Below are 16880 nucleotides of genomic sequence, written 5' to 3' on the forward strand. Positions count from 1 at the left end.
GTTGCCTCCCTCCAGGGTCTGATGTCCACACCAGGTGGGGTGGAGCCAGGCAGTTGGCCCCACCCACCGAGGAGTTCACAGGCCTGGAGGCGGGAAAAGCAGTCGGATCAGTTTAGGAGTGGAGAGAGATCAGTTTGAGAGGTGAAAGAGAGAGGTCACGAACCGCGAGTGTCTGGGTTGGAGCCCAGGCACTGACAGCAAGGTTGGCAGATGGTGGTGGCCTTCTGCAGGAGTGACGGATCTCTGCGGAACCGTACGACCGGGGTTGGGCAGTGGCCCACCGGTACCGAACCGGGGAGCTGAGTGAAGTTAAGCACACAGGCAGGGCCATCGTACCCCGACTAGGCTTGGAGCCGCCTACAACGGTCAAATCCGAGTGTGACAGGAACCCCAGGGGTTTCCTAACTACCCAAGTCCCATGAGAAGGCAACCGTCCGCACCGTGTGGGTATACAGCCACCGCCACAGGCTAGAGACCCAAGGGCCAGCGCCTATGGGCAAAACGGGCTCCTCCGGCATCTATACACCGGGGAGCGGACTACCGTTGGGAACCCATCGTAGTCAACTCAGTACACAAAGGTGCAGGGAAAGACAGCCACCATCACCTGTCCAGGGAGAGACACTGCAGCCGGCTGTGGGACCCGTCCATCCAGCCGTTTGGTTTACTGGAGACTTTGTGCATCTGTTGCTGAGTGAGTACACCAGTGCCATCCGGCACCGCGCCGTGCTGTCCCTGCAACCTTGCACCTCACCAACCCTGCCTCCCCGTCACACCACCGGGCCCCGGGACCACCAACCCCTACCCACGGAGGGGTATAACAACATCCCAGCTGCTCCCTACCATCGCTCCCGTGATCCCCGTCACCAGCAGCGGTGGTGCCCATCTTCACCACAACCCGCGGGTGGCGTCATGGACTAAATCCCCAAACAAACCACCCCCTCTTCACTCACGGGCGAGGAGCGCCGCTTGGGTCCCCGGATCCGGCCCACCGTTCGTACCACAGAGCAGCAGCAGCGCCAACCCGAGCGTTAGCGAGCGCAGCGCCCCGCAACCCGTGACACATCCAGCTGCCACCCCATCGCCCCCGGGCAACCCACATTAGCAGCAGTGGTGACACATTTCACCACACACCGTGGGTGGCGTCACAGACAGTTTACGGCAAATCCCATACAAATACGTTCCCTTTTATTCGGAGTGTCTGCGCGACCCCCGGATCTGGTAGAATTCCTCGAGCCACACTACGGATTCGGATCCGAGCATCCCGGCTGCTGGCACGGGAGCGGCACACCTCCAGCTTAGGGATCCAATATGCTTTCCTTTAAATAGGTTTCTACGAATCTCCTTCTCTATTAGGTCCATTTACTCTCTCAGTACCCTGAAAATTGCAGAGAATTCACATCTCCCCCATAAACCTTCCTGATTTCTTTAAACAGGCCTAAGATTATACGGTCTTGTTTAGAGATCAGATGTGGCTCCTGTTGCTCCGCTAACAACCAAATACGTGTCTCAATGGATAATTTGTATTCTTGTCTTAAAGATGCAAAGGCAAATGATTGGAAGTGTGAGCGCTCCTTGCGCCTCTGCAAAGACATCAGTTTTACTACATAGTCTAACAGAAGGGGGAAAAAAATAAAAATGTACGGTATTCTCTTTACCCCAAAATAGCAAAATTGTGAATTCTAGAGAATAACAAATTTCTTAAAACATAACTTTTAATATTAGATTAAAAGGTAGCAACCTGACCTCTGTGATTTAAAACCAAATATCTGCATGTAAATTATCAACCTTAGTCCTTTTACCTCAAAACAATTTTATATTAAGGGACAGTATCAAGACTCCAATCAGTTCATTCACGGATTACAATTAATTCTCTTATGAAAAAATTGGAACAGTCTCACCCGATTTCCAGAAGTCACTCTCTAAAGCCTGCTTTACACGTTACGATTTCGCATACGATATCGTATGCGATCGTAAACGCCCCCATCGTATGTGCGGCACATTTGTTGAATGTGCCGCACAAACGAGTAACCCCTGTCACACGTACTTACCCGTCAATACGACCTCGATGTGGGCGGCGAACGTCCACTTCCTGGAGTGGGAGGGACATTCGGCGTCACATCGACGTCAAATGGCAGCTGGCCAATAGAAGCGGAGGGGCGGAGATGAGCGGGACGTAAACATCCCGCCCACCTCCTTCCTTCCGCATTGCCTGCCGGGAGCAGCAGGACGCAGGTAAGATCTGTTCATCGTTCCTGGGGTGTCACACACTGCGATGTGTGCTACCCCGGGTACGATGAACAATCTGACGTTCAATTCATGAGAAATGAACGACGTGCATGCAATGAACGTTTTAACGTTCAATCGCAATCGCACATACCTGTTACACTCTACAATGTACCTTACAATGCCGGATGTGCGGCACTTACGACGTGACCCCGCCGACACATCGTAAGATATTTTGTAGTGTGTAAAGCGGCCTTTAGTAACGTATTAGGGTCCAATAAATCATTTCTCGGTACCTAAAAATTGCCGTATATTTCTTCCGACGCGTTTCATCATGAGATTCCTCAGGGAAGTTACCTATGTGGCATTCTTAATAGATGATACACATCTCTGGACTCAATTCAAATATCATGCATATGACAGTAGCGGTGGAAATCATCGCTTTATACTGCCCTATTCAATCCAATGGCAGACATGTGGCAGCAGCGGTAGCTCCATGACAGAGCGAGTATCGCTACCCCTGCTGCCACATGTCTGCCACTACATAGGGGCCCAGGAGCCTCAAGCTACGCCACTGGTTGAACCGGTCACCTAAAGCCTTGTTTCTGTGTTTTCACACCACCACCTATGCGGGTGAGGAACAGAAGTGTGGCGCTGCTTTATGATTCTATCGTCGCCTCTACACACTTCCACACTTTCGAGCACACCTCCTTGTCTAATCTTCTTCACAAAAGTGGAGACTAGTGATGGGGGAGCAGTGCAGTGATCGTAACGATGCTTGAGTGCTTTTTGCTCGAGTTGAGCAGATCAGGCGCTCTGAAAGGGCTCAACTCGAGAAATTAGTATAATGGAAGTCAGTGATTGGGCAGTTCAGCTCTCTGTCCACATACAGTCAGCTATAACCAGAGCATTTCCAGGGGAAGGAAGGTAGGTTATATTTTTTTACACACCACTTCCGAAAACATTCTTTTTAACCCCATTGAGAGTAATTCAGAGACTGCGAGCGGCTCACACTGAGGTGCCGGCTCCCAACATTCAGTGTTTGATGTTTCATGATGGACACATCCAAGATCCAGTGATACTTGGCTGAGCACCACAAATAACCGAGCACCCCGATGCTCGACTAAGTACCAAGCAGTGGCGAGCACCATCATTATTGAAGGCGTATAGAATAATAATGTGCATTTATGTGGGAATGAATAATATTTATATAGGCTACAATTAAAAAACTCCAACAACTTCACTTCTATTATTTATACTGAAAAAATAATAATTAAAAAAATGCTAAAATTTTAATCTTCCTTTTGACCACAGGTTCCTTACTGGAGACCAGACTGGTAAATTTGGTCGTGAACTACCATGATCATATGGAATTATTATAAAATCGTACGAAGGAAATGCAAAACTGGTCACAAATAATACACAGCCGCCCGCTCCGTGGATTTGGTAGGTTATGAGTGGTTGTTTCATCAGTATTTTGCCCCTTTGCTGCCCCCACCTTTATTATGGCGGCTCCTGCATCATCCTAGTATATTGGTAATATAACCTAGTATTGATAATGGCCGTTTCTTTTTTTGTAATTTTTTTCGGAATTGATGTCCTTTTTCTTTGAGCTATTTTCAGCAGAACCAGAAAGCCTTCTAATGCATTTGGAGTCCTTATGACTTTTTTGACAAGGCCAATGTCAGTTGAGAAAAGGATCGGTCATGTTGGATTACAATTTCCAAATTCTGCTCTCTCCATTGACACTACTAGCCACAATTATGGGGGATTTATATATCAATTGTCCTTGTTAAACGACACACACTTCAAGCTATGCAGATACCAACAAACCCAACCACTTAATCTGGTTAGATATAAATTGAAAGCGTATACAATTATTTTAAAATAGAAAACTTTATTGATAACATTTAATTTCCAATAATCAATTAAAAACAGGGAAAAAGCCACCGAGAAGAACACATGATCCCAAGGTAACATCCAATACGATTAATTCTCAATCAGAAATACTCATAGAGAAATATTATAGTGCAAGATTATTCCATAAGGCAATTTTTGAAAAAATCAGATTAACCCCCATTTTCCCCTGTTTTTAATTGATTATTAGAAATTAAATGTTATCAATAAAGTTTTCTATTTTAAAATAATTGTGTACAATTATGGGGAATCTGGAGAGTTACCGTACTTCATGGTAAGAAAGATAAAAAGATAATTTTCACAGGTCTACAAAAAAATATTTTTTGTAAATGTGACGCTCTGACCAATCAGGTCGTCACAGGGTATTGCGCAATCTTTCCTTCTGTGCAATATCCACCTCCTCCTTGGTTACGGGTCCCCAATATATGGTGTTGCCAAAACCAGCCAATCAAAATCCTAGGAACACTCTGCACCACACCCACCAGACACACCAGTGGACGGCCTGAGTGGAATAGGGTCGCCCACTTGGGGGGTTGGTAAGGGGAGGTCAGGAGTGTCAGGAGCAAGTCAGTGAAGTGTTGGAAGTGAAGGAGAGAGGAGGTCAAGAGCTGGGCTCCTTGAAAGTACTAGATGGCAGACGGTGGTCTGGGCCTAGTAGGAGCTCGACCCCCGGTCCAGGGGATCGTGATAAGGGGCATGGAACTGTCGAGGAGGACATCCGGCGGCCTTGTACCATCACCGGTCTGGGACCAGGTCATGGCGGGGTACGTGGACCCAAGGTCAGGGAGTAGTTTCAGGCAACCTGACAATGCACCTGACGAGAATGGAGCCTTCAAGATCGGCTCTCCACCTGCTCCAAAATCGGGGTACTAGTGCAACGAGGGGGATAGGACTTTCCACTAAAACAGTCCAGGAAATCCCCAGCGTGAACCTTGAGAGCAAGCTTCCACAGTTAGCCACACTGGGGAGCAGGACCCGACTAGTTTTACACTACAGAAACCAACCAGCAGAGAACTCAGTGCCAAGGGAAAGGTCACAGATCAACAGGCAACACCAGTGAGAACGGGACCCAAACTAGCTTCCCTCGGCGGCATCAGTGTCCAGAACTTTGGTTTATTAAGTTGTCGGTGTCAGCTTTATGGACTGAGTGAGTATGCAATTGATCCTTTCACCCCCAACGGCACTTCCCACCTCCATCACCGCGTCCTGGGGCATCCCCCCTACCTGTGGAGGGTCGCAACACCTGGCTGCCCCCGTCATCACCCTGGATACTCCCGAAATGGCAACGGTGGTACTCCACCTTACCACACACCACGGGTGGCGTCACGAACTTTAACTACACAAACCCTTGTAAAGACAATCTTTATTTGAGTGGCTGCATGACGCCTGGGTACGGACGCCCCTCCAGCCACCGCAAGTCCGGATCCGAGCAGACCAGCTGCTGATGTGGGGGCAGCAATCATCGCAGGTGACTTTGTACTTTTCGGAATCATCGTTTTGTCCTGATTTCATGTATATAGTTTTTCTGTAGGACGTTTCCATGAAGCAGCGTCATTATTATAAGGTATAGGAAATATACTGGTGACATTAAGAAAACAGTAATCTACATATCACAAAAAAATGCTTCACCTTAGAAAACAGTTTAATTGAACCAAAATAATTTCATATGCAAAATAGAAACCAAAATATGAGCAGAAATCAAAAGTATTGACATTAGACTGTCGATGATGCGATTTTTCAGGGATGTCCCTATATATAACATCCAGCAGTATCTGCCATCATTGAGTCATTGTTCCATGACTTTAATGTCCTGGTGAAACCGCTCGCCTTGTTCATCGTTTACATCCCCAAGATTTTGAGGGAAGAAATTTAAATGTGACGCAAAAAGTGCATTTTCAGAGACATGCGACATCCAAGACACTGGATGCATTTATCAGTTACTCAACACCTTCAACATATTCTGCAGATTTATTTTTTCCTAAACGGCACTTTACACGCTACAATATATCTTACGATGTGTCGGCGGGGTCACGTCGTAAGTGACGCACATCCGGCATCGTAAGTTACATTGTAGCATGTAACAGCTACGTGCGATTGCGATTGAACGTTAAAACGTTCATCGCATGCACGTAGTTCATTTCCTAAAAATTGAACGTCAGGTTGTTCATCGTACCCGGGGTAGCACACATCGCAGTGTGTAACACCCCGGGAATGATGAACAGATCTTACCTACGTCCTGCGGCTCCCGCCGGCAATGCGGAAGGAAGGGGTTAGACGGGAAGTTTACGTCCCGCTCATCTCCGCCCCTCCGCTTCTATTGGCCGGCTGCCGCGTGACGTCGATGTGACGCCAAACGGCCCTCCCACTCCATGAAGTGGCTGTTCGCCGCCCACATCGAGGTCGTATGGACGGGTAAGTACGTGTGACGGGGGGGTTATTCGTTTGTGCGACACGTTAAACAAATTGAACATGCCGCACATATGATGGGGGCGGGTATGATCGCTTACGATATCGTATGCTGGATCGTATGGTGTAAAGCAGGCTTAAGACTTTTTCACAGATCCACTTGAAGCTTTTCCAAGATCTCAATTCCGTGTCATTTCAAGTTCCTTCAAACACATCATCACTCATAAGCTCTCTGATCTGAGGACCAAAAAAATCCCCCTTCGTTCAGTTTTGCTGGTGAAATGCTGGAGAATTTCTGTGAAATGTACTGGAACACCTGTGAATTTGTCTTTGGCTTTCACAAATTTTTAATCAATCCCAACTTTATATGTAGTGGAGAAAGAAAGATTTTTGTTGGAGAAACTAAAGGATTATGCTGAGCATTGTCTCTACCTGGAGCATAGATATTTCTCTGTTCCCAATCATGACGAACATAATGCTCTACTGTATTTTTACTGTCCCATAAACACAAAAAGAAGCAAGATTTTGTGAAACCTCCTTGCATTCCCATTAGCCGACAAATCACCTTCAAATCTCCACAGATATTAATTGAGGATGCTTATATTGTATAGCATCCAAAACAACTGACAGATTTTCATAACTTTCCTTTGGATGACATGAGTGAGGAATAGGGATTGATGGTTTAATATTTCCATTGTGAAGCAACACTGCTTTCAAACTTCTCTGGGATGAGTCAATAAACAATCACCAATCTACAACAAGATATTCTTGATTCAGTTCTTCAAAGAGGCCATTTACATTGTTACAGTAGACCATTGGTCCATCAACTGTGAAACATTGTGTTGAAGTGTTACTTCTTTTTCGGTAATAACACACTTTGACATCATCATTAAGAAGATGCTTCTGTTTCAACCTAGATGCAAGAAGTTCAGCTTTATCTTTTGACAATGAAAGGTCTCTGATGAGATCATTAAATTCATATTGAGTAAAGCATTTTGGCTGCTCGGCTGCTTCATCAGGTACATACTCATCTTGACTTGAGGTTGCCATGTCTTCGCCAGTAGCTTCAGCTCCATAGTCTTCATATTCTAATTCATTTTCATCCAATCCAGACAATGGTGGTACAGGAACTGGCAAGGTACCATCATGTGGAACTGGCCTAAATGCAGATTCAAGTTCAGAGTAATTAATCGTATTTTTGTTCTTTGTAGAAAAGCCCTTCAGTTTGACAAAACAAAAGTAGCAGTCATCACTATGATTTTTGGGTTCTCTCCAAATCATGGCAACAGCAAATGGCCTAGCCACTCCCCTCATATTCAACCAGTCACGAAGACCATTTGAACAAATTGAGCATATCACATGAGGGACCCAGCTTTTGTTTTGATCCCCAAGTGGACACTTAGGGGCACTTTGCACACTACGACATCGCAAGCCGATGCTTGCGATGCCGAGCGCGATAGTCCCCGACCCTGCCGCAGCTGCGATATCATGGTGATAGCTGGCGTAGCGAACATTATCGCTACGCCAGCTTCACATGCACTTACCTGCCCTGCGACGTCGCTCTGGTCGGCAAAACGCCTCCTTATTAAGGGGGCGGGTCATGCGGCGTCATAGTGACGTCACATGGCAGGCGGCCAATAGATGCGGAGGGGCGGAGATGTAAACATCCCGCTCACCTCCTTCCTTCCGCATAGCCAGCGTGAGCCGCAGGACGCAGGTAGGAGATGTTCCTCGCTCCTGCGGCTTCACACACAGTGATGTGTGCTGCACATGTGTCGTAGTGTGCAAAGTGCCCCTTAAAGTACATCTGCTACATCTTTTTAATATCATGATTGATTGAACATATTTTGGTCTTTTGGTGTAAAAGCACCACAAACATAGCAGAATCTGTTTGGATGATTGATACATGTTCGGGAATTTTTCTCCTTTAAATCAGATCATACAGTAGAGTAAGTTCAGTTCAATGGTCTTGAGAAACTAAAAACAAAATGCGATGAGCCGACCGACTCTATGTAGATATTTCCTCGGAGATGACAGAAGCAGCTAGTATATAAAAGTGATTTTACTGGAGGTAATCTGGTAGATACAGGTGTGAGGTAAACGGATTAGCCTATTCCTTAGGCTGGGGCCACAAGGGGCACTACTGCGATGCTCGCATGACACTCAGCTCGCGCTGGCAGCACAGCAGGAGCCAAGTGTCATGCTAGTATCTGCAGGGGGTGGGCCGACTCTCAGGAGGGGTGGGTCAGAGCTGCTGAGGGGCGGGCCGGCGCTGTGGACGGGAGGGATTTCTCTCCCTCTCTCCTCCGTAGCCGGCTATTGCGATTCTCGCTCTGCACGCACGGTACACCGGTGTACTGCGAGTGCAGTGCGATTTTTCTCTTGCCCCAATCACTTGTATGGGTGGGAGAGAAAAGAGTCTCGCATTACAATCGCAGCATGCTGCGATTGTTTTCTCGGTCCGATTAGGACTGAGAAAATAATCGCTCATGTGTGCTGACACACAAGCTAGAATTGGTCCGAGTGGAATACGATGTTTTATCGCACTCCACTCGTGTGGCTTAGGCCTTACAGATGAGCACTTGCAGACAGGCAGTTTCTCAGTGTGATATTGGCTGCTTTCAGGTTCTCTATCTGTGGTGACCCTCACTCAGTTACACTTCAGTGGCTGAGCTGTTTTCTTCCCTCTGAGGTGGCTTTCCCTCACAGAAATGCAGTGAAAATCCTCTCACAATGGCGGCTGTCCGTTGCCTTCCCTTCTATCTCCCTACAGTAGGGCTCAGATACCTGTAGAGACCTGTCTCCTGTCAGAGTCACACATACCAGTCCTTGCTGCCATCATCATCCTTTTCTGACTGACTCAAATCTTAACGCCTCATAACAGTTAACTCCTCCCCATAACATGTGACTTTCCGAGAATCAGTCATTGGCTGACTGCACTGTCAATTCTCCTTCCCATAAAACTCCCTAAGGCTATGTGCGCACGCTGCGTTTTTTGCCACGTTTTTCGGGTGCGTTTTTGCTCTAAAAACTGCATGAATCTCCTTCCCCGGCAAAGTCTATGAGATTTCATTTTTGCTGTCCGAACAGTGCAGTTTTTTTTGCTGCGTTTTTGTGGTGACCACAAAGATGCAACATGTCAATTCTTTTTGTGTTTTTCCCTGCGCTTGTCGCGGGCGGAGGAGGGGACGCCGCGCTCTCCCACTGCTGCTCGGGTCCGGCTGCCGCGGCTGCTGCGGCCTGCTGCTGCTTGGTGGCTCAAGCGATGGGCCGGATCCCGGGGACTCTAGCGGCACTGCTCGCCCGTGAGTGAAAGGGGATTTTTGGTGTGGGGATTGGTTATTGTCCGTGACGCCACCCACGGTTGTGGTGATTTGTTGACACCACCGCTGCTCTGTATGGGGATCCCGGGAAGGATGGTATGGAGCAGCCAGTTGTTGTGTTGCCCCTCCGTGGGTAGGGGATGGTGATCCCGGGGCCCAGTGATTAGGTGGGTGATGCAGGGCTTGGTGGGCGCAGGGACGCGGGGGCAGCGCTGTGCCTTGCGACACTGTGGTACTCACTCAGCCTGAGACGATGACACAGTTCTTGGTAAAACACACGGCTGGAAAGACAGTTCCCACGGACGGCTGCACTTGCTTTCCCCAGTAGTTGACGGTGACGGTCCCTTTTTCCTGCACCTAAGATGATGATGGTTTCGATGGGTTCCCACCGGTAACCCGCTCCCCGGCTTGGATATGGGCCAGAGGAGCCCTACTTTGCCCGCAGGCGCTGGCCCTGAGAAACTGGTGCCCTGGCGGTGGCGGTGTCTCTCTGTAACGGTTGGACTGTTGCCTTCAATCGGGACTTGCTTGTTGGGAGACCCAGAGGTCCCCTTCACTAACGGATTTGGCAAATTCACGGCGACTCCTAGCCTTGCCGGGATCCGAAAGGCCCCTGCCACTGGTGCTGACTGCTCTTCGTATACCGCTCCGGTACCGCCGGGTCACCACCCGTCCGCGGTCCTTCCAGCAACCTCCAAGCAGTCACCCCTGCAGACAGCCACCGCCGTCTGCTGACCTTGCTGTCTCTCAGTCCGGGGCACACACCCGGACCAGCTTCAGGCTGTCTTAACTGTTACTTTCCCTTTTCTTCAGCTTCTCTCTTTAGCTCCTCTACCACTTCCTTCTACTTTCACTTCCCTAGCTGGACTCTGTTCCTCACTCCAGCTCTGCCTGAGCTAAACTCTGTTCTGCCTGGTTCTTCCCGCCTCCAGGGCTGTGTACTCCTCGGTGGGCGGAGCCAACCACCTGGCCCACCCCCTGGTGTGAACATCAGCCCCTGGAGGAAGGCAACAAGGATTTTGGTAGCCTTGAGTGTTCATAACTGGGGTGTAGGGTGTGGTGGTGTGATGACCTGTGACCCCTGGCTTGCCCAGGGCGTCACATTCCCCCTTAGCAAAATGCAGACCGTCCGCGGGCTGCCCGTCCAACACCGGTTTTATTTTCTGAAAAATATGTAAAAAGGTAAACGGTAACATAATATAAATTATAACATCATCCCACAACAGGAGGCACATTTCTTAAACGTTGCAAAACGGTTTACGGTTACGGTCTCCGTTCTCTCCCACCCAAGTAACCTGGCCCTGATGCTGCCCCTAAAGCCCAAGCAGCACCCCTTTACGCCAGTCCAGCACCAAGTCACCCGAGCGGGATCTGTCCTTCCCCTCCAGAGGGTAGCCACCGGTTCCTGTGGTGGCTGGGCCCCAGCCTGCTCTGCTGAGGGCCCTCCCTCCAATCTGCCTCTCCGGAGGCGGTAATGTGGAAACAGTAACGGTAAAACAACTTATTTACAAGCCACTAACGTCTGTTGTTGCCCTGCAAGTTCACGGGCTTGTCCATGGAAAGTCCTCCATGCATACTTTTTAAACGGTCCCCACGGGGACAACGGTGCCGGCAACGTCCGGTTTCCTCAATCACGGTAAATCAGGTAAAGCTCCGGTAATCATTTTCTTTTATCATTTTCCAACTTTCAAACAAACTTGTAAACATGCTGACTGGTGGTCCCAACGGGGACGGCTGCAGCGGGCATCCGCTGCCCTTACTCCGGGTCCTCAACATCACTGGAGGGAGGGGGCGCGGTGCTCACTCGGGAATCCTGGCTGCCCCTTAGCTTAGCGTCCAGCGCAAACCACCCCCTCTCCCCACAGTGCCGGGTGTACTGCACAATGTCGCCCGGCATTAGGTTACGGCCGGGATGCTCCTCAAGCAGGTGGGCATTCACATCCCGCCGGGCTACAAACACTTCGGCCTCCAGGCCCGGTTCATATATAAACCCATAGCCCCGGCGGACATCAAACCGCCTCACCTGCCCTTCGTACAGCGGGCCCCGGACACGGAACGTTGCTTGACGGAGGCTCTCCTTCTCTCTAATTGCTCGGGCCACCAGTTCCGCCTTCTTCCTCTCTCTCTCACCGATCTCCAGGCCCAGCGGTACCGGCTCCCTGTCCCAATACGGCGCTGCTGCGAGCTCCGGCACACGGGTCGGGCCCCGCGGGACATTCTGGACGTTGCCCACTGTCAGGGATCTGGGCGGCAAGTCCCGTGGCGTCTTGGCCTTGGGCGCCGCCTTGCAGCGACAACCCGGCGCTACCTCAGCCGAGGTGTGGGGGATGGGCACAGGGGCTTTCCGCAGCTGGGCCTCCGGCTCGGAACGGTTCATCAGCTCCGGGACTTTTTTTGGAGACGCCTCCGGTACGGTTTTCGGAGCCTTCCAGGGCAACACCTCCGGTCGACTACGGGCTCCGGCTACAGGTCGGCCCGCCTGGGCGGGGATGCTGGGTATTGCTACCGGTTGCGGTGGTAGCGGGCCTAGTGGCGGGGTCACGGCTTTCGAGACGGGTGGCGAGGGAGGCAGCGGGGGAAGAGGGCTTGGACCAGGTCCCGCAGCCGCGATGACCGGCCCTTCAAGGGCATCGGGGCATGGGTCACTCACCCTCCCTTCCTCCGCTTCCTCCTCGCGTCTCCGCACGGTTGCTATAACGTCCGCCATGTCGGTCTCCCACTCCTCCATGAGGAGCTGCATCCTGACCTGCAGCCGTTGGTAGAGCTGCCCGGTCCGGATCTCCACCCACGCCGCGGTTCCAGGCGCGGGGGCTACGGTGTCGCGGGACGGCATCCACATGCTGCTGGCGGCTTTTCCCAGGAACAAGATGTCTGCAGAGTTCTGGCGTCCCTGCTTTTATAGCTGCTCTCACATGCAGCCAGCCGCCATCGCGTCCCCCTTAGCTTCTTTCCGGCCCCTCCTCTATCGGGGCGGGGTTTTGGCCTTCGCGCCTCTGCTACTCGAGAAGACGCTCGAGCGGGAACTTTTCGCGCCAAAGATGGCGACTTCTTAAATTTTTCAGCCGGATACCTCCGGCGGTCACAAGGCGCACCTCTACCCAACGGCAGAGCGGTAAGATCCTGTTCGTGACGCCAAGTTGTCGCGGGCGGAGGAGGGGACGCCGCGCTCTCCCACTGCTGCTCGGGTCCGGCTGGCGCGGCTGCTGTGGCCTGCTGCTGCTCGGTGGCTCGAGCGATGGGCCGGATCCCGGGGACTCTAGCGGTGCTCCTCGCCCGTGAGTGAAAGGGGATTTTGGGTGTGGGGATTGGTTATTGTCCGTGACGCCACCCACGGTTGTGGTGATTTGTTGACACCACCGCTGCTCTGTATGGGGATCCCGGGAAGGATGGTATGGAGCAGCCAGTTGTTGTGTTGCCCCTCCGTGGGTAGGGGTTGGTGATCCCGGGGCCCAGTGATTAGGTGGGTGATGCAGGGCTTGGTGGGCGCAGGGACGCGGGGGTAGCGCTGTGCCTTGCGACACTGTGGTACTCACTCAGCCTGAGACGATGACACAGTTCTCGGTAAAACACACGGCTGGAAAGACGGTTCCCACGGACGGCTGCACTTGCTTTCCCCAGTAGTTGACGGTGACGGTCCCTTTTTCCTGCACCTAAGATGATGATGGTTTCGATGGGTTCCCATCGGTAACCCGCTCCCCGGCTTGGATATGGGCCGGAGGAGCCCTACTTTGCCCGCAGGCGCTGGCCCTGAGAAACTGGTGCCCTGGCGGTGGCGGTGTCTCTCTGTAACGGTTGGACTGTTGCCTTCAATCGGGACTTGCTTGTTGGGAGACCCAGAGGTCCCCTTCACTAACGGATTTGGCAAATTCACGGCGACTCCTAGCCTTGCCGGGATCCGAAAGGCCCCTGCCACTGGTGCTGACTGCTCTTCGTATACCGCTCCGGTACCGCCGGGTCACCACCCGTCCGCGGTCCTTCCAGCAACCTCCAAGCAGTCACCCCTGCAGACAGTCACCGCCGTCTGCTGACCTTGCTGTCTCTCAGTCCGGGGCACACACCCGGACCAGCTTCAGGCTGTCTTAACTGTTACTTTCCCTTTTCTTCAGCTTCTCTCTTTAGCTCCTCTACCACTTCCTTCTACTTTCACTTCCCTAGCTGGACTCTGTTCCTCACTCCAGCTCTGCCTGAGCTAAACTCTGTTCTGCCTGGTTCTTCCCGCCTCCAGGGCTGTGTACTCCTCGGTGGGCGGAGCCAACTGCCTGGCCCACCCCCTGGTGTGAACATCAGCCCCTGGAGGAAGGCAACAAGGATTTTGGTAGCCTTGAGTGTTCCTAACTGGGGTGTAGGGTGTGGTGGTGTGATGACCTGTGACCCCTGGCTTGCCCAGGGCGTCACACGCTTTTCACCCATTGAATTGAATGGAAATAAACGCAGCAAGAAAAACGCATCAAACACACAAAAACGCATGGGATTTTTTATGCGTTTTTACCGCGGTTGCATTTTTGTGCGTATTTTTGGAACCAAAAACGCTGCATCTTTGTGGTCACAAAAAACGCAGAGTGCGCAAATAGCCTAAATACTTTACTGATGTTGTCCTTGTAAGAAAATTCACAATTAAGTTAGACAAGCAAAGAAATGGGAATAACAAAAGAAAAACCACATACATTGAAAATGCAAAAATAACGTAATAACAAAAATGCTCCCATCTCAGAAACTTTATGTGGTAAAGCAAAACTAAGCAGATTTTTGGAATCAGCACATCAAAGTCATACAACAGACATATTACCTTTGCTGATGATTTTTATGTGTTGACCAGTATAATTCTTGATGACATTGGCTGGATGTTTGGGGTGGTTTCCGGCTACAGAATAAATTGATGCTGCTTATTCACTTATCTGATGGTCTTGCATGATGAATCAGTGTCTGCCGGTATTTTTTAGGGGTACTTTGCACACTATGACATCGCAAGCCGATGATAGCGATGCCGAGTGCGATAGTCCCTGCCCCCGTCGCAGCTGCGATATCATTGTGATAGCTGCCGTAGTGAACATTATCGCTACGGCAGCTTCACATGCACTTACCTGCCCTGCGACGTCGCTCTGGCCGGCGACCCACCTCCTTTCTAAGGGGGCGTGTCGTGCGGCATCACAGCGACATCACACGGCAGGCGGCCAATAGAAGCGGAGGGGCGGAGATGAGCGGGACGTAAACATCCCGCCCACCTCCTTCCTTTCTCATTGCAGCCGGGACGCAAGAAGGAGATGTTCCTCGCTCCTGCGGCTTCTCACACAGCGATGTGTGCTGCTGCAGGAACGAGGAACAACATCGTAACATCGGTCCTTCCGAAATTATGGAAATGACCGACGCTACACCAATGATACGATTTCGACGCTTTTGCGCTCGTTAATCGTATCAAAAACGATTTACACACTCCGATGTCGACAGCGACGCCGGATGTGCGTCACTTTCAATTTGACCCCACCGACATCGCACCTGCGATGTCGTAGTGTGCAAAGTACCCCTTAGCATTGAGCATTGATAACACCTTTAATCCATTAATCTTAACTTAAAATCATCTCCATTTGCTGAAATTAAGCCTCAGCCGGCTACTCTCCAGCCCTACAGCAATCAATCTACCTTCTGTCGTAGCCAAATATTTCACATTTTGACTCCTCAGTCCAAAGCACCTGCTGCCATTGTTTTGCACCCAGTTCTATGTTTTAGTGCATAGTTGAATTGCTTGATCTTCTCTGTTTCTTTTGCCCGCAGTTCTATCATGAAGACCACTTCTGGCTAGACGTCTCCGAATAGTAGATGGGCGCAGCTGGTCGAATTGGTTGCTTGCATTTCTGAGTTGACGGCACTGCTGGAAATCTTCCAATTTAGAAGGGAAATAACAAAATGTGTCTTTCATCTGCTACATTAAATTTCCTTTGACAACAATTGTGTCTACGGTCCTCAACATTGCCCATTTCTTGGTGTCTTCAATCTGAAAAATGCAGCGAGGAACATATCCATCATACAAGACCATCAGGGAGGTGTCTGTTTGGCTGCAATTTTATTCTGTAGCCACACAAAGACCCCAAACATCCAACCAATGTCATTAAAAATGAGCAGTCTTGGAGGTGATGATCCGGCCCCTGCAGAGACTTGATCTCCCATCATCCCGTCTGTCTGGAATCAAGATACAGAACTATACGCACAAGTTTTATTCACATATCTGGAGTCAGTTCTCCAAAATGTTTGGAACAACCTCCTGCTGAGTTTCTTCAAAGAGTTAGGCGGGCTTTGCACGTTGCGACATCGCAAGCCGATGCTGCGATGTCGCACGCGATAGTCCCCGCCCCTGTCGCAGGTACGATATCTTGTGATAGCTGGCGTAGCGAAAATTATCGCTACGCCAGCTTCACATGCGCTCACCTGTCCTGCGACCGTCGCTCTGGCTGGCGACCCGCCTCCTTCCTAAGGGCGCAGGTCGTGCAGCGTCATAGCGACGTCACACGGCAGGTGGCCAATAGCGGCGGAGGGGTGGAGATAAGCAGGATGTAAACATCCCGCCCACCTCCTTCCTTCCGTATAGCCGCCGCCGGCAGGTAAGGTGATGTTTCTCGCTCCTGCGGCTTCATACACAGTGATGTGTGCTGCCGCAGGAACGAGGAACAGCATCGTACCTGCCACGGCAGCGTAATTATGAAAAAGTCGGAGCCTGCACCGATGATACTGTCGCGGGCGAGGAGGAGGGTGTCAGCACTGCGCTCAACCCTCTGCTCGGGTCCGGCTGCTGCCGCTCAGTGGTGGCTCGAGCGGTGGGCCGGATCCCGGGGGTTCTCGAGCGGCGCTCCTCGCCCGTGAGTGAAAGGGGATTGGGTTTTGGGATATAGTCTATTGTCTATTGTATGGGAAGGATGGTATGGAGCAGCCAGTTGTTGTGTTGCCCCTCCGTGGGTAGGGGTTGGTGATCCCGGGGCCCAGTGATTAGGTGGGTGATGCAGGGCTTGGTGGGTGCAGGGA

At 50.8% G+C, this 16880-nt stretch overlaps 1 long non-coding RNA gene across 2 annotated transcripts in view; it reads left to right on the forward strand.

Annotated features, from left to right (window-relative positions):
* The window catches only part of LOC142302117 (uncharacterized), a 76061-nt gene extending 60306 nt beyond the window's left edge, over positions 1-15755 (forward strand). For both annotated transcript variants that reach the window (XR_012752933.1, XR_012752934.1), the window contains exons 2-3: positions 3538-3669; positions 15639-15755. This is a non-coding gene — a long non-coding RNA (uncharacterized LOC142302117). The remainder of the gene's footprint in view (positions 1-3537; positions 3670-15638) is intronic.
* The last annotated feature ends 1125 nt before the right edge of the window (positions 15756-16880 follow it).

This window comes from Anomaloglossus baeobatrachus, chromosome 4 (assembly GCF_048569485.1).
Source record: "Anomaloglossus baeobatrachus isolate aAnoBae1 chromosome 4, aAnoBae1.hap1, whole genome shotgun sequence".
NCBI classification, from domain to species: Eukaryota; Metazoa; Chordata; class Amphibia; order Anura; family Aromobatidae; genus Anomaloglossus; species Anomaloglossus baeobatrachus.